Raw genomic sequence first — 23,894 nt, 5'->3', positions numbered from 1 at the left:
GCTACATTGACATGGTGTTTTCTACTACATATATATTTACAAGTTCCACATGTAGTATTTTAAAATTAATCCATCACAACCCAGTGACCTACAAGCTTCCACACTGCATCCTTGCACTGTGAGTCACTGTGCTGAACAGCTTTACAGCACAAAGCAGGGAGAACAAAGAGATGTAAATGTGTTTCTATCCATCTGGTTTAATGGACATTATCAATTTGCATGTAAACCTCAGAATTTTAAATGAAATATCTCAAAAAAGTTTTCATTTGGCAGAGGTGGGAAAAGTTTGTATATTGATAAAAAAGAAGATGCCACAAAGCGCATGAAGCTTCCACTCTACTAAAAACATCTGGACCGTTGAGACTGTAATGTTCCTTGAATGAATGCATCAAACAAACATAAATGCCATCTTGATGAGCCCTAATATTCACATAACACGTGAATGGAAATATGCATTGATTTGCATTTTCCTTTGCAGATTTTCTGGAAATTCCATTAAAATGTGTGCTACGTTTGGATGGAAACTATTGACAGATGGTAGAAAGAAAAGCAAATAAAAATGACTTCCTGCATTTAAGTTAAACATCTACAGTGATTACAAAGAGAAACCTCTATTTTACTTCATTATAGTCTATTTTTATAGATTTTGTTCCTTTTTACTGTGCTTTTAAATGCTCTGATGCATGTAAATGACTTTGAATTGCTTTTGTGTTTGAAATGTGCTGTACAAATAAAACTTCCCTGAACTGACTGAAGCAGAGGCAACAGGGTTAAAGAGATCTGTGGTTTTAAAACACACTAACACAGACGAGTGTCACAAATCATTTGATATGATATACTGATGTTCAAAAACAGTATATGTATTTCTCATAGTGTTTACCTACCTTAGGAAATTTTTACTTTACACAACTAATAGTGTGCATGCTCTGAACCACAAGTGTCCAGCTTCACTTTCACACTGGGAGCTGTCCAGTGAAGCCACAGCCTGAGCCACAGGGCAGCTGGTACCACAAAGCAGTGTTAAGTGACTTAATCAAATGCACTTCATAGTAGCTGTTGCTAATTGACTTTTCCCTCCCACAACCAGGGAATTCAGCAGTACAAAATCTAAAAGTTCAACCCTTCTTTGAACAGTCTCTGCATTCTTTTCTTCTCTGCATTGCATGTGTCTGCTGGTTCTTTGTAGAGTTCCTGTTGCTTTGTAATTCCCCCCTTTCTCATATCTACTGGTTGTGAGAAATAACAAAACTGTCTCTGTGCTTCCTTTCCTCACTTTATTCTTCTCCTTTCCTGCATCCTCTTGTCTCCATCCTGTGGTCTAGTCTCCCAGTTTTCCCATTTTTGACGTCATCTTTCCTTCAAGGTAAGTCAATGCTCTCTTTTCATCTCTCCAATTCTTTTTCCGTATCTTCACCCATCCTTTCATTCCCCCTTTCATCTGTACTATTCATCTCTCCCTATTTCTTCTTTTATCTCCTCTATCTTGTCGTTCTCTTTTCTTCTCTCCCTGTCGTCCTTTGTTTATCTTTTCCTTCAACCACTCATCCTTTTCTCCCTCCCTCAGCCACTTTCTCTCCTGATTCTTCCTCTGCTCTCCAGCTCTAGTTTTCGCCTTTCCCTCCATCTCTCGGTTTATAGCAGTCATTGTGATTTAGGGAAAACACTCAGGTAGGCAAAGCAAATGTCAGAGCAAATAGTCGCTCCCTCGGGAAGGAGAGAAGAGGAATCCTTCTTCTTTTTCACTTCCCGCTTTTTCATTTTATTATTTATTATTCTACTATATTGCAGCACCTCACACGCTGTCAGGAAAAGTCCCAAACAAAAAGGTACCACTGCAGAACGTTACGATGATGTCTACGTTGTCCAAGTAAACAGTACACACAGTTTATTGTGTTGAGTCTTACCCCTTCACATAGGCACATATCTTCTTCTACCAACACAATAATAATTAGTTAATTAACAGTGATTACAGCATGCATACAGTAGATTTGTTTTGCAGTTAATATTCAAAGAAGGATTTGCGCAAAAACACTGTGCAGTGGAGGAATCACTTGAACCAAGAATTGATTCAGAATTTAATCGTGGCACCAAAATTGGAATTGAATCATGAGATTCCTAAAGATTCCCAACTCCGGTAATATCTACAGCAGTTCCAGTGATGCCCTTCAAAAATCAACTCATTTTTGTAATGATGTTGACTTGTAACCTGTGATCAACCCTGAATATTTAAATGACAATGGCGTCTTTATTAACAAAACAGACTCATGCAGAAATATGCACTGTGAAGAAGCAGTAAATAATTTTAACAGAATGACTGTTTTGCTATTTCAGAGCAGATCACGTCACTCTCACTCCTCACACCATCATATTTGTTACTTTTATGTTACTTTTGCCCTTTTTACCCACTGATTTAGTGACTTGGCTAGCAATGAGTGATGAATATGAATGGTTATATTCATTACTCATTGCTAGCCAAGTCACTAATTGCTCTACAGATTTGTCATTATTGAATAAAACTAAACATTATGCCCTAAATTGTCTATAATTCATTTTGAAATACCGCAACAACTGACCACATGATCAGCATCTTCAATGTGAGCATTCCATAAATTTAACTAATGAATACTTGTTGTCATTCTGGTCTTCCTGTTTCCTAACATGACATGATGTTCTCTTCAAGGTCAATATGTGAACAACATTTTTCATGGTTTGGTCCAGGTCCCTTAGTGTCAGTTGAGGGAAATCTTAATGCTACAGAATACAGTGACATTTTAGACAACAGTCTGCTTCCAACTTTGTGGCAACAGTTTGGCCCTATCCTGTTTCAACATGACAACGCCCCTGTGCACAAAGCCAAGTCCATACAGCTCTGCCAGTTTGGTGTGGGAGAACTTGACTGGTCTGCAACAGAGCGCTGACTCAACCACCGTCCGACACCTTTGTGATGAACTGAAACGTCAACAGCGAGTCAGAGCTTATCTCCCGACATCAGCCCTCGACGTCACTAATGCTCTTGAGGCTGATGGGAGCATAACCCTTCAGTCAGGCTCCAGAACCTTTGCGGAAAGCCTCTCAGAAGGATGGAGGTTGTTATAGCTGACTGTTGGCTGAGCTTTTGGAATGGCATGTTTTAACAGTGACACATGGGTGTAATTGTGGGGGTGTCCGCATACTTTTGAAAACTTATACGTACAGTAGCTAAAGCTTTTTATATGTTATCGTCAAACATGTCGACCTTATTGGCAATAAGCACTAAAGAAAGAGAAAGAAAGACAAACATTTGAACATATGATATGAGCTCTCTCTCTCTCTCTCTCTCTGATTGCTCCCAGAAGGGTCTGCACTTGCTGAAACAGTTGTTCTCTCCCGTGAGGCAACATCATTAATGGTGCATGTACACCCAACAGCTATCATAACATTATGATCCATAACTAAAGACAGTGAGAAAAAGAAAAAAAGAGAGAAGAGGGAGAGAGAGAAAAGTGGAGAGGGACATAACAGTGGTAGACCTCCTCAGTGAATTACACTTACATCTCTACACTCTCCTCGGCTCTATTCATCTGGGGGTGATCTAGGACGGCGTGCTTCCTATGAATTATAGAAACCAGCCCATAATAAAGCGATAAATATATTTCTCAAGGAGAGCCACCGAGGCATTAACTGAGACATTAGCATAGCCTGCGTCCGCTCTCTATCTAACACGGTGATTAACTAACAGCGTGTGTGTTTGTGTACGGGTCTCACCGTACGGTGCGTGTGCAGTGAGACGGCGAGCACTGAGAGTGATTTTAAAAGAGTGAGTAAGTGTGTTTGTGTATTCGTGCGTGTTTAAATTAAGAGGGGTGATAGTGTGAGTGATTGTAATGATGAGCATTTTACATGTGTGTGTATTTGTCAGTGTGTATACAGTGTGTGTGTGTGTATGATATGAGTGTACATGTGTGTTTTATTTGTATTACATGTATGATTTTTTATGAATGAGTGTCAGAGCTTGAGTGTTTGTAATATCAGCATTTATACATTCACATGTGTATATATAGTGTGTTTCTATGCAAGTGTGTGTGCGCTTGTGCATTAATGTATGTTGTGCATTAATGTGTAAATACATGCAAGGCAGGGAAAAGACTCCACTCTATAAATAACCCCCCCCCCCCTTCACAGAAACCGAGTGCCATTTAAATGCATGTTGATAAGGAATTAAGTCTTCTTGAAACCCTCAACATGAAGGAGAAGCATATTTATCTCTGATAACAATGCAAATAACATATTTACACCTGCTTAACAACATAAACCACTGGGACCGTCTTACGAGTTTTTCTCCAAGTCCAGTAAATAAAAAGGCCTCATTAGCATACAGCATGTAGAGTAGATAGAATGAATAACACTTAACTCCTGCATGGGGGTGTCATCATTTACAGCCACACCGGCACACGCTGCCATAGACCTTCATTATGTTAGGTTATCATGCGTGAGTGTGTGTGTAAACATTTGAAGGTATGCACATCCATAGGCTGATTACTGATGCTTGTGTGTGTTTATGAGTCAATAATGCACAATAATAATTCCACTCATACTGGAAGAGGTGCAGTAATGAATTGTCATGCTTCTTAGGGCACATTATGATCATAGAAAGTACTGTATGTGTAATCTGTCTCCTAACAATGTGTTCCAACTATGAATCCCACTGTTCATATATAATCCTCTCTGCCTTTCAGGAAGCTGGTATCTTTTTATGGAATGGCTTTCCTTCTTGTTGATTTTAATATTACATATTTGGAATTTTTATACAATTATTTTTATATCCCTTTGATTCAGTACCTTGAAATCTTGTGGCTCTTTTTTCTTGAATCTCTTGAACTGTTGTGTGAAGTGTCTGGAGTCTCAGTAAAATCATTTAAAATGAAGGACAGGTTTGGTTTTGGCTTTTGATTTTTTTTTTTTTACCCTTATTAGTTTTGATGACATTTTTCTTTCTCAGTTTAAAAGAGTAGGCCGAGATGTCAGATGTTCTTATTACCTTTATATGACCTTTGCCATCTTTGCCCAATCACCAGCCATTCATAGTCATTACCCTTGGCTAGCAAAGCCAATAAATTGCCCTAATGATTTGTCATTACCGCATAAAATTAAGTATTATCTGCTCTCATTTTCATTCAATTTTGCAGTACAACAGCTAACCACTACTGGATGAGAGCATCTCAAATATTTATTTGTTTGTATGAGTCATTGTGAAGATTTATTTTGGTCTCCTGAGAATATTCAGTGCAGATTTTTCTCTTTTAAAAAGATGCAAATGAAAAAAATCCAAACAGCCTGTTGTGAGAATCAAACTTTTTGCTGATAAGCTGACCTTTTCCCATCAGAAAGCAACGATGTGGATACATATAGTCTCTAAACTCTAATGATATTTGCTTGTTTGCACATACAGTATAGACATTTTCTCCTTCCTTTGAGGTTAATTAAAGAAGTCCCAATCTTTCACTCCCACCATCAATCTAAACTCCTCTAAACATCGGGGAGGAATGGAAGTCTCTCCACCGTTTCCTTCTTCCCTCTTCTCCTCTTTCTTCTGGATTTGCAAGACTGCCTTATTAGCCCTGCAGCTTCTTGTCCTCACTAGATGAAGACCGAGTCATTTTTGTGTTTGTCCGTAGGTGTGTGTGTGTATGTGCAGTAGAAGCCACTTCGCCTCCCCATCAACTGAACATCTCTCCGTAGTTTGTGTCTAATGAGCGATGAGCGCGGTACAGCCGCTAATGACGCGTCTTTGTGTGTGCATGTGTGTGTGTGTGTGTCGCTGTATACATTAAGTGCGTGCGTTTTAAGCGACTAAGGCGCTAGTTAGCAGAGTGGGTGTGTCTCCTAGTAGCTGGTTTTGATTCGATGCGTCCCTGATGTGAGGCACGAGAGGTCGCGAGGTCAGGCCAATTACTTCCTCGTTGAGAGATGTCTGCTCTTTGATTCGCCGATACCAAAGGTTGCCAGGGTTCTGAGGGTTCTGCTCAGGGTGTGGGGGTTCTGCTGAGCGCCGATTAAGGAGGTGTTAATTGGAGCATGTTGTTTGGACCAGGCAGGGATGTGTGTGTGTGTGTGTGTGCCTGCAAGTTTGTGTGTCTACAGTAAGTGATTGCATCTGTGCTAATTTGGCATGCATTATTATATTGTTATGTTGCATGTTTGTTTTTGTGCACAATGTCAAAACAAGATAACTCTCATTGTTCTAGCCGTGCACACATACATGCTTATCTTGTGTGTTCTATTTATGACACACACCTTTTTAATTGCGAGGCCTTCGCTTTCCTTCTCCCCCAGACACAAAAGAAATGGGAAAGCTATCATCAGTGTCCCGCAGAAGCCTCTCCTCCCCAAAAAAAGCCAGCATCTCAGACAAGAAACCACACTGACTGATTTCCCCCACTAGTTATGTGTTCCATCATTCACTTCTCATTGTATCCACTGTATTTAATGTATGAATCTGTTCATATGAGTAAGAGCCAGACACTGCTAGGCACACCTTGCATGATTGTTCAACTGTGAATTTTAATCAGTCCAATTGACATTAAATGTGTGAAAATGTTACCGTTTCATTTTTCTTGAATAAAAGACCATGTGTGAATTACAGCCTTCCTTTCATTAAACCAGTGTCTGTGAGAGTTAGCGTTATGCGACAAGTGTTTACCCTTTTCTCTTGGATATATAAATCCCAAAATACATCAAATAAATTACATGGCCTGTCACACCTTTACCAGGATAATGTGATCACACCTCCGCCTCTCCCGAGGGATGGGAGGACCACCTGAAGAAAAGGCCTCAAATAAAGTACAGTAGCATATTTACCTATCCTCCAACAATCTGAATGGCTGTGAAGCTATCAGTACTTCAGATGTTGTTACCTTTGGCAGAGGCAGGCTAGCTGTTTTGCCAAGTTATTCCAAGAACATGAGGCATGATATAAGCAAGCCAAAAGAAAGAACTATGATTCAGAACATTAGGCAAAAAAAATCTGTCCTGAACAACAGAGTGACTTATCTGAAGTGCAACTACTGTACTTCTTTGGGTTAAAAATGATACATACTGGTGCAAACACCATTCCGCTTCACAATGTATCATTGTACAGTACCAGAGGAACTCATCTGACCTTTACAACTTTACTCTTTTTGCCACATTTCAATGCTCAGTGTCCATATTTTGAAAAACGGCTTTATTATCTAAATCTAGATCTGATTTCCTCACCGTCTCTGTCCCGATCTTTCAGTTTTCAGTCTATTATCACTATTATTACTGTTAGTATGTACATGTACTGTATACAGTATGTATGACAGGTGTATCTAAATATAGCTTGTCAGTATGACTGTCAACAGGAAATTAGTTTTAGTGTGCACACACATCAGTTTTTGCCCGTATGTGTGGTCAACGCAGCACAATTTGGCGTGTGTGTGATGAGGTATTGAACTGGGCAGCTTCTCGCTGGGCTTGTTTCACTAGTCATAAAACATACTCCCTTTATTGGCCTGACCATCAACACACACACACACACACACACACACACACACACAGCAAGCCCTTACCGCCATGTCCCCCTCCCTTAATCCACTTCTAACAGATCAATCTCCTGGGTTTTGACTCGTACTGCTCTGTGTGTGTACGTGTGAGCTGACCAGGGTCAATGCCTTGTTGTTGTCAGGGAAGTGTGTGTTTAAACTACAGGGCAGTCCAGGGAGCAACAAGATGGAGGGAGGATGGGAGGAGGTAGAGAAGGGAGGAGGGAGGGGTGAGATATTTAATGCGTTTGCTCTATTTGCTGTTAAGTAATGATTCCCATATCCGTCATACCCCTAGAGGGTGAGGTTGTTAATGTTCACAAATCAAGACTGAAGCGTCCAAGAGGAAAACACATGCAGAAAACATATTTATGCTTTAAATATTTCTTTAAAATATATACAGCCTGTTACTATCATTTCTTACAAATGAGTTATTGCCCATGTTTTAGTCAGAACATGAGTGATGTTATTTTATCAGTTGCAGAAAGTAATTTCAAGCAGTGATAAGGTGCTCAGATTGCAGCGGCTCCTCTAAAGGAAACTTTTTTCAACATAGAGAGGTGCTTCCAAAATTTAAGAAAGATTTACAGAAATGTGTGCCGTGTTTTGTTTTTTTTCTATTAACTTCACAAGAAAACAACAAACATGGAGAAACTGCAATAAAGTCATTGTAGTAAGTAAATATTGTTAAGTAATTTGACCTCAATAATAAGCCAAGAAGTGATGATCAGATGAGAAATAGCATGAGAAATTCAAGTTAACTAGTTGACTGAGGATGGATGGAGGGATGGAGGGATGGATGGATGGATGAGGGATGGATGGATGGATGGATGGATGGAGCGATGAGGGATGGATGGATGGAGGGATGGATGGATGGATGAGGGATGGATGGATGGATGGATGGATGGAGCGATGAGGGATGGATGGATGGAGGGATGGATGAGGGATGGATGGATGGAGGGATGGATGGATGGATGGATGAGGGATGGATGGATGGAGGGATGGATGAGGGATGGATGGATGGAGGGATGGATGGATGGATGGAGGGATGAGGGATGGATGGAGGGAGGGATGAGGGAAGGAGGGATGGATGGATGAGGGTTGGATGAGGGATGGATGGATGGATGGATGAACTGAGCACAGTCAATGGAACAGAAAGAGAAATTAGAGAGACTAACAGCAGAGGGTTGTTAAAGAGAGAAGGAAACAACTTAAGGCCAGGATGAACATACTTCACACAACAATGAGAGAGGAAAGAATGAAACATTAAATAAGAGTCAGACAGAACAACATGGAGAAAGAAAGCATCATTAATGTGAGTGGAATCATTTAGGATTCTTTCTTCTGACAGAGGAAACAGATACTAATCAGACCCAGGAGTTTAATATTTTATATTTTAATAATAACTTACTTTATTCCATGACTATAATGCAATTATCTGTCCTGTCAGAGGATTTCCTTCCTTTAGGCGTTTGCTTATATGTTTCAGTGCGTTACAGTTAAGATTTCTTCATTAGTGTCACGCTTTTAAAAACTACAGTTAAAGAGAATTAAACAGGATGAGTATGAGTTTAATCAGTAGACTGACTGCCTTAGAATGTAAGATTCAATTTAGTTGCATATGGACTCTTTCCAAATACACTGATACCACAAATAAAACACTGAACCCGTTGTGAGAAATAAGTTTAGCTAATGTTGCACCTTAAAATATTCGTAAGTTATAGTTCTTACTGTATGTTGCTAATTTATCACTAACACTTATTATACAGCACTCTAAAGCAACACAATTCAATATTGTATGTTTCAGCAATGGAAGCTTCCAAGCCGGGAGGACGAAAAAGAGAAGAGTCTCACTTTTTCTGTCTGTGTTGCTCTGATAGATGACACTGTGGCTGCGTACGCACTCTGCAGGCCAGGAGACAGCTACTCACACATACATACACACACACACACACACACACACACGCATGCAGACAGGTATGTGTTGCACATACATGTAAACACACACAAAAACAAATACAAATATAGACATGCCTGCACACACATACACCTGCACATGTCAACACAGGTAAAAAAAAAAAAAATACACATCCTGTACTATGACATGGCACACATTCAGTATGTAAAAGGTATGTGTGTGCATATATACATGCTAGAGTAAAAAGGCACCTATATGGAGAGATGCAGACAAAGAATTGCCAACACACACACACACCGACATCCAAGACTTTCTTCTCCAAGGTAGGTCTACCCCCCTCGATACCTCCCCTCACCGCTGAGACGGGGCCATTCATCCATCCTTTCTTCCCTCCCTCAGCGCCTACCGCTTTATTTATTTATTCACTGGCTCACGGCCGGTTTGTTTTTTAAGCAAGACAAATTGAAAGGAATAAAAGTCCAGGCTTGTACAGGCTGCTGCTCCTATTGCCTTTGTGTCAAAAGGCAGCACACTGGGTTATGAATCATGGTGCATGCAAGTGTGTGTGCGGTGTGTGTGTGTGTGTGTGTGTGAGTGAGTGCAGGTAGTTAGTCCAATATGTTATCCAAACCTCACAGCTGGCTGCTTTTCAGAGGGGTTGGTTAGTCTCTTAACTGCTACACAACAAGCTAAGCAAAGGGGCTTTGTAACTGTGCTTATAAACCACTACAGTTAAACAAGTTCGCTGTAAAAGATTTTATTCACTAACTTCATCCACTGAGAGCAGCATCATCAACAGTTTTGGTTGTAACTACGTTTCCCCAGCAAAGTGTCCTCATAACTGCTCACAAACTCTCTGCACATTGTTATGTTTTTACTTTGAATAAAGTATTAATAAACTCAGAATACACAGCCATAAAGTCTTTGGACTATAAAGAATTAGACTGAGGTCTCATTATATCTTTATCTGAGTCATACTTTTGTGTTATTCAGTGAAGTGTTAGGTTACTGCGAAAACCTTTGAAAACATGACCTACCTTTTATCTTATGTGTGTGAAACCTGAGAGCCTGGCCCTGCGTGTTACACATGTGACATGAGGATGTTCATATTTGTCCCTCATTAGAGCATTCAGTTTCTCTGACCCTAGAGGAGCAGGTTTCCAGGCTGGTGATGGTAGTGGTGGTGATGGTTTTAGCTTTAGTCTGCCTGCTCTTCTACTGATACAGGCAGCTCAAGTTTTATTTTATGCACAGTCCAAAGCAAAAAAAAGAAACAACTCACTCTTGCAGGCTCACCTCAACGTGTGGCACAACTCGACATCTCCGGTGTCGCTCTCTGGTATCTCCTACGCATCAGTGTCTCACGACCTGCTCCGCACAAGTGTGACATCAACACAACAACTAAAAGACTTCAAATTAAAGTCTCAGCATTTAGAAGTTTGGAAGGCTATGATACAAAAAGACATGCTAAGTTGTGTGTCTGTAGAAAAGATTCCTCTGAATGTAATGTTTGGTTCAAGATTCAAAACAGAGGGACAAGGGGCAAACAAAATACATGTGGTTTCCATACATTTGTTTACATTATAATCTCTCACATCAGCAAGTTTGCTTCAGTCACTTACATATTTTTTAGTGTTTTTTTAATGCTTCCCTTTATTTTTTCCACCTACACAGTCACAAGGGGTTTTTTTTTTATTCTTTTCACCATTGCCTCAACTTATCATCCCTGCTTTTGATCCTCATATATCTGTCTACCTGACAACTGCAAAGACAACACAACCTGAAACAAGTTATTTTCTACAAGAGGTCAGCTGGGGGAAAGCAAAACACAGAGCGACACTGAGTGTGTGTGTGTGTGTGTGTATGAGAGAGAGAGTGTGTGCATTGCGTGTGCATGTGTGTGTGTGGCTGCTGAGAGCGCCGTTAGATGCGCTGTCACACACTGCTTTCATATCTCGGTGTGTATCTGCGTGACTGACGGACTGGGAGCAGAATCAGAGTTTGTACGTGTGTGTGTGTGTTTGTGTGTGTAGGTGTGTTTAGGTGAGTGAGTGACAGTGGAAACAGAATCAAGTGGCCCGGCTGAGAAAGACAAGCTGAGTGGAAGCGTCAGTGAGAAAGAGAAGCGCCCATCAATCATGACTGCAATGCCACCACTTCCTTATGACCTGAGGCTTGATTTAGGTCACTCTTTGTACTGATTCTGTTCACTTTTTCTGACACATTAGCTTGACACATACAACCAAAATCTATATACACCTGTTACAGTACTATCCAAAATATATATATATGCTAGTTTACTTGTCATGATGATTAGCTTGTGAGAACAGTTGTGTAATGTGTTGGGTGGCTCTGACTCTGGCAAGAATAACCCCCGATTATGTCATCAGGAGTCACGCTGGGCTTTGATACTAGAAATTTATAACATGCAGCCGGGGTTACGAGTTGTGCACACAAAGTCTGAAAGGCATTTACCGGACAGGGAGGGTCTAATGAAAGATGAAATCAAGTTGCATTATGGGAAGTTTCGGGTTTATTTTGAGATGAACTCATATTAGGAATTTAAAGTCAGGATGTCTTGTATGAGTCCCACAACTAAAGCGTTCTTTTTCAAAAATGTTACAATATTTGAGGTACATTTTATAATTAGTATCACATATAAAGACAAAATGTTACATGTATATTCTTATTTACAGTAGGATCTAACTAATAGAATGATTGGACATCATCTCATATCTACCAGCACAATCAGTTTTGCTATATTTTGAATTTTTACACAAATATGACTTAAACCAGTGAAGATGAGACATTTTTCAATTCACGGATGAATAAGCAATGTTACTATGAAACTTTATTGATCCCTGTGGAGAAATCTGATCCTGCTGCAGCAAATATATTCACATTTAACAGGGGGAGGGGAAGGGGGGGGGGGGGCAGAAAAATAAAATATAAGGCCAGACGAGATGTGCAAAGACGTGAACATTTAAGCAACATTTTATAGTTTCTGCAGAAGGAGCACCTGAGGTGTAACTCTCAGAGAACACACAGTCCATCTTGTCATCCATCATAGTTTATGGGTGAGAGAGCGTTGTCTACAGCTTGACCAGACCGGTGCATTGTTCTGGTAGGCCGATCCCGCTCGCCGTCTGCCGTCTGAGTCATGATTTGCGGGGGGAGAAACCGGGAAAAGACTGCGGAGGAAGAGAGGAGAGACGCACGGAAAAGAGAGCGAGAGAAGAAGAGTATGAAGAAGAACGCGGAGAGGGAGGAGAAGCCCTGGAGTGTAACTCAATATAGGAGAAAGTGTCATGTTGACAAATGTAACACAGTGTGATCTATTAGTTATACCGCAGACTATGTTAAACAGCTGCCCTCTGCTTTGGTGTTCACACACACTCACACACACACACACACACACACACGCTCAGTATAGTGGCCATCTCTATCACTGGCTGCCTATGGAGAGCAAACAGCAGTTAGACAGCTTGTTTCTGACAGAAAACGAGGGGAAACTAATTTAGTCTGTGGGTTTCTTTCTCTCTCTTTCTCTTTGTTTGTTTCTTGCTCCGTCTCTCGCTTCCCCTCCCTCACTCTATGTGGGAACAAACAAATATTTGTCCTCATTACTAATTAAACAGCAGCGAAAGAAAGCGCACGGAGGGAAATTGACGACACCGTGCATCCCCGTTCGCGGACACGCTCACACTCTGCATCTTCAGGCTCTGTAAAAAAACAAAAAAAAAACAAGAAAGTGTGTATGTGTGTGTGTGTGTTGTGATTTACGAGCAGTGTTGCTCGGTTGCTGTTGTAGCATCCACCTGTAAGCCATTCATAAAGCAAGCAGCTGAATAATGAATGGCTGGTGTCTGGGGCCGGGCTAGGCTACGCCGTGCCCTGGTGGCTGTTTTAAATGAATAGGAATTAGTGGGCTAAAATGGAGAGCAGAGCCCCCTCTGTGTGTATGTGTGTATGTGTGTGTGTTTGTGAGAGAGAGGTTGTTGTTTATAGGCACAAGGGACGGCCATTTATCAGGCAGCCGCCATGTTGGCAGGGGCAGGGTTGTGAGGGTTGCAGAGTTTGGGGCATTTAAAGGGAAATTTCCCTTTCATACAACTTGGGTCTTGTTTACATAGTTTTAGCCATAATTTTTTTTTATATTATTAACAGTCATGTTCTCACAAATTGCTGAGATCTGGGAAAGCTGACACTGTGAAAAGAAGTCAGAGGGTTTACAGCGTAGGCTACTATCTGTTGGAAACACCTGTAGCTTATACAGGATTTACACTGACAGGCTACAGCCTATGATCACAACCTGAAGGACAATCAACACCTGTAGATATCTTCTATCATACAGGATTTACACCACATGATTGCAACAATACTTTCATGAGCCAGCAGCAACAATATCAACGCATTAGCCTACAGTGTGTAGCTTAATGCAACATGCAGGCACATACTGCCCCACCTCCACTAACACACTTCTATGATTCAGAACATAAACCATGCAGAGCAACAGGAAACAGCATAACATCAGTGCAATAATACAGCAACAACAAACACCATTTAGGCACATATAGCCGTGCAAGCAACACGAAGCAACAAAACACAGCCAGTTACGCTGACCACAACCATCTTTTGATACACGCAGACATGTGGAGCAGCAATAAACAGTAGATATATATGTCAAATACATTAATCATTATGTTGATCTTGATCAAATGCTAAAAGATGCAGTTATGGGTTGGTAAAATGGTAACTACTTAACACACAAGCCATGCAACACAGAGTTTAAGGACACGACTACAGAAAAACATACCAAGTTGTTACTAAAATACTACAGTATACTATAAAATAGCCTACCGATGTCCATGGATTTACTCAGCTTTTAAAGCTTAAACAGGATATAAACAGACAGGCAGACCTTATTATGTGAGTAGTCTGATTAACAAATGTATTCTTTGGCTATGAAACAGTAGCCTTAGAGATGAACGGGTAAATGGGTAATAAACTGGTAACTTACCCGCCGCCGGGTCTCTGCCATCCGCATCGGTGTCGGGCTCAGGTGGAGTTGAGGTGGGGCAGTTGAACAGGTGGCTCTGCTGTCGCAGGACTCTGGTTTTCTGCCTCAGTTTCATACTGATGTTCAGCTGACCGAGCAGTGGCTGCTGCCGCGTTACTGTCCTCTTCGTCTTAGCTGTTAGCATCGTCCTCTCCAGGCTAGCAAGCTGACTTTTGAAAAAAATGGAGACAAACGGTATGTTTGTATGTTTTTCTGTAGTTCAATGTCTCTGATATCCTTTTCTTTCTTTTTTGTCTTTCTCTTAGCTGCTCAACTGCTCCAACGTTTGTTACCCACGATGTTTGAGGCGTCTTTCGCACCCGGCCTGCCGCTAAATTCCCTCAATCACCACCTGACCTGACCTGACTCATCATCATCATCATGATACATACACAGCCAGCAAACCAAACGTAATATTTTTCTTATTTGCAATTAAAGTAACTCAGCATTTATTTGTTCGTATTTCAACCATGGATGTATTAAAAGAGCTGGATACCGGACTAAAACTGGCGCCCATTCAGTCCTAGAGGAATTGCTCGCCTGGCGCATATGCTATAAAAGTTTCTAGCTTCCGGGTTTGCTTCCGCGTTGTGCGGCCCACTGAATATGCGCAGTAGTGTTTCCCTCGCTGGCCCCGCCCGCAAGCTCCCGCTCGGCCGACAGACTTTACATTGTGATGACGTCACAGATTTTTAAATCGCTTTCTCGGCTCGAGGAAAGTTTTACAAACATACAACCTCCATGGATCAAAAGTTCATAATAGAAAGAGTCATAATTGACGTTGTCTGCAGTTTTAGGCGTCCTGTCAACAGTTTTACAAACGTCTCTTTTACAATGGTGGTCTGTGGGGAAAATCCTTTTTGGGCCGCAGGGGGATTTGTCGCTGCAATACCGCGAGTGGCCACTGGGAAAAATTGGCTGCAAGGCTGAGCAGCGGCGCCCTATCCAGCTGTTATTATACATCATTTTTTCAACACACACACACACACACACACACACACAATTAATTTATTTGATTTTCAAAATAAAAAAAGCAAAGCCAGGATGAGGCCACAGTTGGTGGGGGTTTGGAGGCCCCCTAGAGGTCGGAGGCCCCCAGGCACCGACCCCAATGAGTGACAGGTAATGAGTAATTCCTTACTTATTTATGCTCATCTGCATGTGCAGGAACATAGTTTGTGAAGATTTCCCGGAGTTATGGACATTTCTTCTTGTGAATTTACTGTCTTACATTCTCACACAGGCAACACACACACACATATGCAGATAGAAAGCATATTGGCCTACAGGGATACACTCAAAACCACTAATGTCACATTCGTTCTCTGCCTCTGTGCATTGTTCTAGGGTTTAACTATGGGAAAGTGTTATGCCAGGCCATTTGTGTCTCCAAATTGGCTCATTTGCTGCGGCTGCTCTACTCGGCCATTTCACTCCCATGGTGCTTCGGTTCAAATGGACACTGCACTTGAGTGAGGCAAGTGGAACAAAGTTGAGAGTCTGAAATAATAATAACGCTGTGAAATAGTTGAGTGTTTTGTGTTAGAAGAGTGAAACTCGCACATTTTAACATGGAATCATGTGTACTGTAGATCCATACCATCTGCATCAGTCTTAAGTGTGTGGAAATTTTGTATAAGTGGACAGTTAACCACTAAGATGCGTTTGCTGGCCACATTTTCACAACATATCCAAAACAATTTTTCCTGCTCAGTTACATAAAACCACCCAATCTGGCAACACTGAATTGTGCCTGTACAGCTAATCCAGGATGTTGTTTCCTGCCTGGTGTTCTCCCACACCAAACCTCTTCTCTGTTCACTACACTGGCTCCCTGTTGCAGCTCACATCCAGTTCAATATTCTAGTGCTGGCCTGCAGGGCATTGAGGACTTGTGATGTAGCTCTCCAACACGCTTTTAGCCATTTATCTGGGAGGGTTGTACATCCAATTTGTCCTCTAGCTCTTTTTCCTTTTGAATTTGGATGCACTTATTGCTGCTTTGGACAAAAGCATCTGCCAAATGAATGTAATATAACATTGTATGCATTTGAAGAATTTGCTTTGTACTTTGTCTGCACATATGCTTAGACTTAAAGAAATGTTAAATATTTCCCATTAACAAAGATGATAGAAAAACTAATCACCAGTTGTGATTTGACTGTGACAGTGGACTCTTTCTGTGAATTCTGCTTCCTCATGAGCTGTTTTTTCTTTGTGTTTGCAAATAAAAATAATTTAAATATTCAAATTGAATAACAATTTTAATCAGGAAATGAAAATTAAAACAAATATGAATTCAGTTGGATTTTTCTTTCAAATGTTATATAATAAAAATGGGTTCCTGTCTTTACAAGTTTGTGTGAAAAAGCCAAAACACCATACTGACAAAAGGCATAATGTATTTTTTGGGAGCCCAGTGGGTCTATTGGCAATGATGTGTGTGTCCACAGCAGCAGGTGGGAGCATGTGTGTGCACGATTCCACTTTAACAACCACCATCTGCTGCAATCAGCGTTCTTCTCTTTGTGTGTGTGTGTGTGTGTGTGTGTCAGCCCAGTGTAGCTAACAGCTAAACAGCTAGCAGACACTGACCTTTTATTCAGTCCGGAGGCACAAGCACACACAAACACACACACATGCACACACTCAGTCCACCACACAGTATATACATCGACATACACAGAAATCAAAACACACACTGTGCATTTGGTCTGTTGCTTTTCAGGGTTTGTGACAGCTGTCAGTCAACAATCATGCACACGCACACATACACACACAGAGTTGGGGGCAGTGTTGAAGTTTAGTGGTCCGTGTGATCAGATTGGTGGACAGACAACGTACGGCCCATGTTAGGACAATAACAACCCTTCAGGACATGATCTCTGCACACCAGTTTTTGTGTGTGTGTTTGTGCACGCATGTCTATGTGTGTGTGACCCCTCTGGCTCTAGCGCTGTGAATACCAGTGTGACGGCTGCCATCCCCAGCTGATTGACACATCTGGGTTTAAACAGGACAGGCCACACACACACACATACACACACACACACTTACACAAACATACATAAATATTCAAATATTCACATGCCAGCTTTCTGAAGCCGTTTTCATGCTGAGTCTCTGGCATGATCCAGCTGTCATGTCTGCACTGGTGGGAACATTATGATGACATAACTCAAATATCTCTGTTGTTTTTTATTCACTTACAATAAAGAAAAAAACAAGGTGGTCACTTTAACTATTTTTAATTTTAAAGGGTAACAACATTGTTACAACAACAGATGCACAATAACTTTCTTCTTTCGGTCGAGTGTCAGTCCAAGCAGCTGGCATGTTGACATTGCAGGTTATGCCACACGCTTGCAGCCAGCTGTCCTCTTAGCAGCATGCCACAGCAGCAGGCTGGTCATTTTCATGTGCTTTATTGATAGTAATGCAGACACATAATAATCACATCAGAATTAGATCTTATCCGAAAATAACCTATTTACACATCCAGCATACATGGAGTAACATTAGCAGCTATTTGGACTAATATTGAAATATCTGGCTCCAAATGCACCAATATATTCACCAGCTATAATCAATAACTTTGTTGTTTTGCCTGCTGTTCCCTGCTGGGCAGCTTCCCTGCTGCATATGTTCTTTAAAAAAATTTAAATATCAAAGAAATTACTAGAAAAAAATTGAAATATGTTTATATGTTTTCCCATTGTCACCTGCAACTTTCTCAGATGACTTCTGTCTGATCCTGTCCAAATCGGTGCAACGACCAAAATGTCTTTCTGTCCCCTTTAGAGTACAGTAAGGCAGGAGGAATGGATATTGACAGAAATCGAAAGAGACAAAGGAAGAGAATGAGGAGGTGAAAGAAAGACAGATATTGTCGTAAGAAACAAGGAACAACGAGGAGAAAGAGAGTGACTGAGAGAGTAAGATAGTGAGACACACACACACACACACACACACACACACACATAGAGAGGTGCCTTTGGGCAGTACTTTCACCTCCACTGACATTTAACTAAAAACCAATCTCCATGTCTGCCATCTACAACCCCTAACCTCCGGGCTAGAGGGTGGAGAGGGCTGCGTATGTATGTGTGTGTGTGTGTGTGTGTGTAAGCACAGCAATTTGCAAGCAAGGATTTTGGGGGATTGGAGCATGTATGTATTTGGTTAATGTTGTGTGTATGTATCTGTGTACAGTATGTGTGTATGTGTGTGCATGTACAGAGAGAGAGAGAGAGAGAGAGCATCAAGGTGTCCGTTGTCCCCTGGGTGAGGTCAAGGTCTCTGTCCCCACTCAACATCATCACCTTCTCTATCTACACTCTCTCTCTGTCTCTCTCTCTCTCACACACACACACACACACACACATACACACACACATACACACACACAGTGCTCCAATAATCATGCCATTGAATCAAATATATAATCAGAGAGGAAATGTCCCCTCGTCACCACCATGCCATAATCCAACAGGAATTGGAATTGGAAAACTTATACAAGGGTTAGCCGGTGCAGTCGGATGGTGCCCCAGGGCCTCAGCAGAGCAGGAGGGAGGGGAGGAGAGGAGAGATAGTGGGGGTGAAGAGATGACATGAAAGAGAGAGCATGAGAGAAACATACAGAAAGAGAGAGGGGATAGAAAGAGGAAGAAATGGAAATGGAGAGTAAGAATATGATGTGAAAGAGAAGATCGAGTGTCGTTATCGGCAGGATGAAAAGGAGACTGTGAGAAAGAAGGAAATGAAAATGCACGTATACACATGTCTTTTCTTGTGTTTGACATACTGCTCAGGGTGTTACAACCCCTCTCCAACCCCACCCGCTCTCTTCTTTTATGCCTCTTCAATCTGCAGCGTTTCATGGGAGGGGGGGTCTCCGAGCTCAGCAGGTTAACTGCTAGCCCGAGGGTCTGCAGTAACACCCAACCACCCCCCAACCACCACCAGTATCACCAGCTTCCACTGAAAAACAGCCCAGTCAATGGCACAGTAACATTAGTCAGATGAATATGGTGAGTTAGACACAATTGTATGACCATAAAATCTGTTTTTTTCCCTAATATCACATCAGTCATTCATTTGTTCCTGGAAATGTAGACAATGAGGGGCTAGTTAGAAGTTTTAGGTACTGAACATGACCTTTATCTCACATTATAGATTCAGTAAAGTCAGTCCATTGATGAGGGAGGGAGAATTAGAAGAAGCAATGAAATGTTGGAGTTCAGAAGGAGTAAAGGTCACCACAAACTTTTTTACACTAGTCTATGTAGTCTTGCGTGAACCTCCCTCTCGAAATTTGAAATATTTGGTTCCTGGTCTGTGTGACAAACTGTTCTAATTAGCTGGTGGTTACACAGAATATTCCTTTATTTTATTTTTCCTATGGAAACAATCTTTGATGTTGCTTTTTTCCTTTTAATGGGTGAAAATTGGGAAGTTTGCTGTATGAAATATGTAAAACAATCATGAGAAGTATGCTAATTAAATTGTGGTAATAGAGTGTCATTGTTCAATCTCTGAGAAAGCCTTGCTCTCAAGAACTATGTAGCCTACATTTAGAATAAAATGGAGAATAGCATTAGTTCAGACAGTGCACTTAAGTAGCACTTGCATTGAATTAGCTGGTTAGCATCAGTTGCTTCATCCATGCTCCATGCTAGTGTATCAGTTCTTTATGTAAGTGTCCTGTCGTGAACTCATGTTTACCTAACAGCTAACAGTGCTGAAATGCATGAACAATCTGTGTAGCTTTCAGTTGTGGTTGCTGTAGATGTGTGCACAGTGCAACCTACGTCGCAGTTTCGACACCTGCATGATGAGATTGCAGCAGTATTTGTGGTTCACACAGTAGTTCTGGAAAATGCACATATAACCACAGAGTAAGACACAGACCATGCTGAACATGAGTAGTAAAAGAATAAGTGTGAGGTCACGTCTGCTGGCTCATGTTGAATCAGTGTCGATTGACTCTTGTCTTCATTTTCTTTGTGATTCTTTTTTGGATTGGAGCCATTTCACTGTACAGCTTTCTCTCCATGCTTTTGAAGAACTAACAGAAGGGCTACACAAGAGAATACATGTATTTTGAGGATGTTAACGATTTACTAAACATACCATTTCTAAAAGGAGACTATCCTCCCAAGGAAAAAGGAGGGGATCAGTCTTTCACGTAAATGCCCCAAAACAACAGAAACTCGCCCGAAACAAGTGACAGAAGCCCTCTAGTGGCCGTAGTAATAATGACGGCGGCAAAGGAGGATATCAGGCTATGTTAGAGCGACAAAGTCCATGTAGGGGAGAGGTCCAGTGGACAGGACAACAAAACATCAGACTTTAACACAGTAAATTGCTCTTTGGTTCCCGTTTCCAACCACCAATCACCCCCTAACCATAACCATGTGGTCATTATTGTAACCATGACAACAAAAGTCTCCTAACCTTAAAGAAGTAGTCATTTTAATCACCACAGTCTTTCCCTAACCTTAACAAAGTACTAATTTTAGCCCAAACTATGTTTTTTGTGCCTAAACCTAACCAGCCTTTAACTATAGTGTTGTGACATCATAAAACATATTTATTTTTCATCAGTGATGTGTAACAGTTTTGGAAGGAGCAGACAATTATTGTTATTCTGCCAATAAATGCTGATAGGGGTGTCAGAGTGCATGGACCAATGTTGTATTTTGTCATTTCTTGCCTTCTAAGTATCATCAGAACATCATTGACATTGACAGTCAGTCAAACCAACAGCCCAGGTTAAGGGTAAGTCATATACTGTAGGTTACCAATGACCAGATCAGTCACCCTCAGCATCCAACACCTCCAGTCTCATGTCTTTGTTTTTTTTCCTCATTCCTTATCACAGGACACTCTTGTGACATTGATTTTTCTCTCATCTCTCTTTCTCCTGTTCCCCTTTTTTTCATCCAGTCTCTCTCTTTCTCATTTCTTTTCATCTATCTCTGTCATTACCTCAATCTGTTTCCTTCATCACCCCGCGTTGTCTTTACCCCTCGCTCATTCTCCTTCCCCATCTCTCCCTCCTTGCTTGTTGTCACAGGGAGGCCATCGCTGTCGGGGAAGTTTTCCCAACCTCCTCATCCTCTCATTTTTCATCAGCCCCTCTCTGACACCCCCATATACCCCCCATCCCCTACACACATACACCTGCACACACACACATAAACACAAGCTCCCATCTCCCCATTCATCCCCTCCCTCTCCTCTCTCCCTGTCCGTCCGTGGCACAAATGCATTTGTTCAATACCTCCAGCAAACAGATTAGCGGGCTGTTATCAGCGACAGGGAGACGGTGATAATGGTTTTCACCACATCTTCCCTCTGCCACAGATTAAAATGGGCCAGGTCACCCACCACACACACACACACACACACACACAAACACACCAACAATACTCTCACATTCACTCACAAACACATGCATATCCACAAGCTACCAAAATTTTGAGAAAATATACACCATTTTCTTTAAATCACACTAAAATATACACATTTCAAAAACATACAGTAACTTATATGTGTACATACAGTTCATCCACCTCCATAACAGCAATCTGTTTTCTTCTTCTGCTCCTCCATCCCCCTCTCCTCGTCTTTCAGTTTGCCATTGGATTTCCTGTCCAATCTATTGTCGCAAGCCGGGGCCAAAAGATACAAGGTGAAGTCAGTTTCAATCTGATGGGCCATTGTTTTGGCTTTGGCTTTTCACACACACACACACACACACACACACACACACACACACACACACACACACACACACGCACACACACACACACACAAACAAACACGGTCACACACACATTTACACAAGCTGATTCCCTTCTAGGCCATCGATCGTGGCTTTGCCCCTGCTTCCTGTCACCTTGGTGTATGTCCGTGTGCAAAACTTGATCACTGAGATGCTCCTTGATTCACTGCGTAAAGATGTTTTATACCCAAATCAAGACAGAATACAAAACTGGACTAGTTTGGCTGACTTTCTCTAGAGGAAGTGTCAGGTTAAGGTCAGGCTCATGTGGTTCTGTGACACCACAGATGACCTCAGGGTTAGACGCAGAAATGTTCAGTTTTAGGTTAAAAGATACAAGTCAAAGTGCTGCTTACAGCAGGTCAACTTTGAAGAGTTGAAACACAGAGAAGAACGATAATTTAACTTGTCAATGCTTTTAATAAAATTTCATGGGTGTCATCCTTCCTCTACTGGACTTTCCTTCATAGATTGTCTGATTCTCATTCACTGACTGCTTTAAATTTGCCTTTTGAGCTTTCTGAAGTCAAAACAAGGGTGTGAGAAATAGAGGAACATTGTTATCCATCCCATACAAGGTTTTTTAAAGGGATGATGAAATTTAGCATTACAGTGTCTTGTTTTGTTGTCGATCTCTATATGTCAAATAAATGTTTTTTTATACTGTACCAGGCAAAAGTTTGCACCAATTTCTCATTCAAGTGAATTGGAAGATGTGTCCAAACTTTTGACTGGTGCTGTATATATTTCATAACAAAATGTGACAGATTGTAAAGCTCCTTCACACAAATTTGTGATGTCTGATATTGGGCTATATGGATAATTTTTGACTTGACCTGAAATGGTGACAGTGGTACAGTTAAAGACACCTAACTGCCATTTTTGGGGTTAAGAACATGAGTCCCAGACAATCCAACAATCACACCCACTTTATGCAGTTATTGGCCAGGTGTGCAGAGGTGTGACAGTAAAACAGAGTTTAAATTTCCGTCCAGAGAGACTCTCTGAAAGTGTGCACCATCTCCCCAGTTCTACAATTGAGATTACAAAGACGCTCGAAAGACACAAAAATCTTGGAGAGAGATCAGTGGGATACAACCAGGAGGACACCATGATGCCAGCTTGGCCTTTTGGAACAGCTCTAAACACTTTAATCTTGCTGTTGACACATTGAACAGCCTTGTTTATTTCAAGCATACTGAACCCTTTACTCTTCAAATCCTGCTCCGAATTCATATTTCATGATGTGTTAAATCACATAAAAAAAATCATAATCTCAAAGATATTTTTTGCAAACTTTAAAACCATTGAAATGTCTGTTTTATTTTGTCAAATACATTATTTTACCACAGTTTAAGGCTTTGTTGATTGATTTGAGGAAATTTAGCTAAATACTTTAAGTGATTAAAGGTGAGTAAAGTCAGTATACAGTGTTTATCCCTCCTGTCACTCACAAATAGCACATGATGTTCAATGATCTTTCCAGGACTCACTGAACATTTTAGTTGAAATGTTCTCACATGTTTTATTCCTGCGCTTCACTTTCTCTGACCACTATCCAGTGTCCACTAGTGATTAACTATGCTG

The 23,894-nt window shown here is 41.1% G+C and overlaps 1 protein-coding gene across 1 annotated transcript in view; it reads right to left on the bottom strand.

Annotated features, from left to right (window-relative positions):
• The window catches only part of rnf220a (ring finger protein 220a), a 259,438-nt gene extending 244,750 nt beyond the window's left edge, over positions 1-14,688 (bottom strand). Inside the window, exon 1 of the mRNA XM_042428896.1 lies at positions 14,480-14,688. The gene's annotated coding sequence lies outside the window, so the exon portion shown is untranslated. The remainder of the gene's footprint in view (positions 1-14,479) is intronic.
• Positions 14,689-23,894: the final 9,206 nt, after the last annotated feature.

Source organism: Thunnus maccoyii, chromosome 12, assembly GCF_910596095.1.
Source record: "Thunnus maccoyii chromosome 12, fThuMac1.1, whole genome shotgun sequence".
Classification (NCBI taxonomy): Eukaryota; Metazoa; Chordata; class Actinopteri; order Scombriformes; family Scombridae; genus Thunnus; species Thunnus maccoyii.
This window is presented reverse-complemented; position numbering and strand designations above follow the sequence as displayed.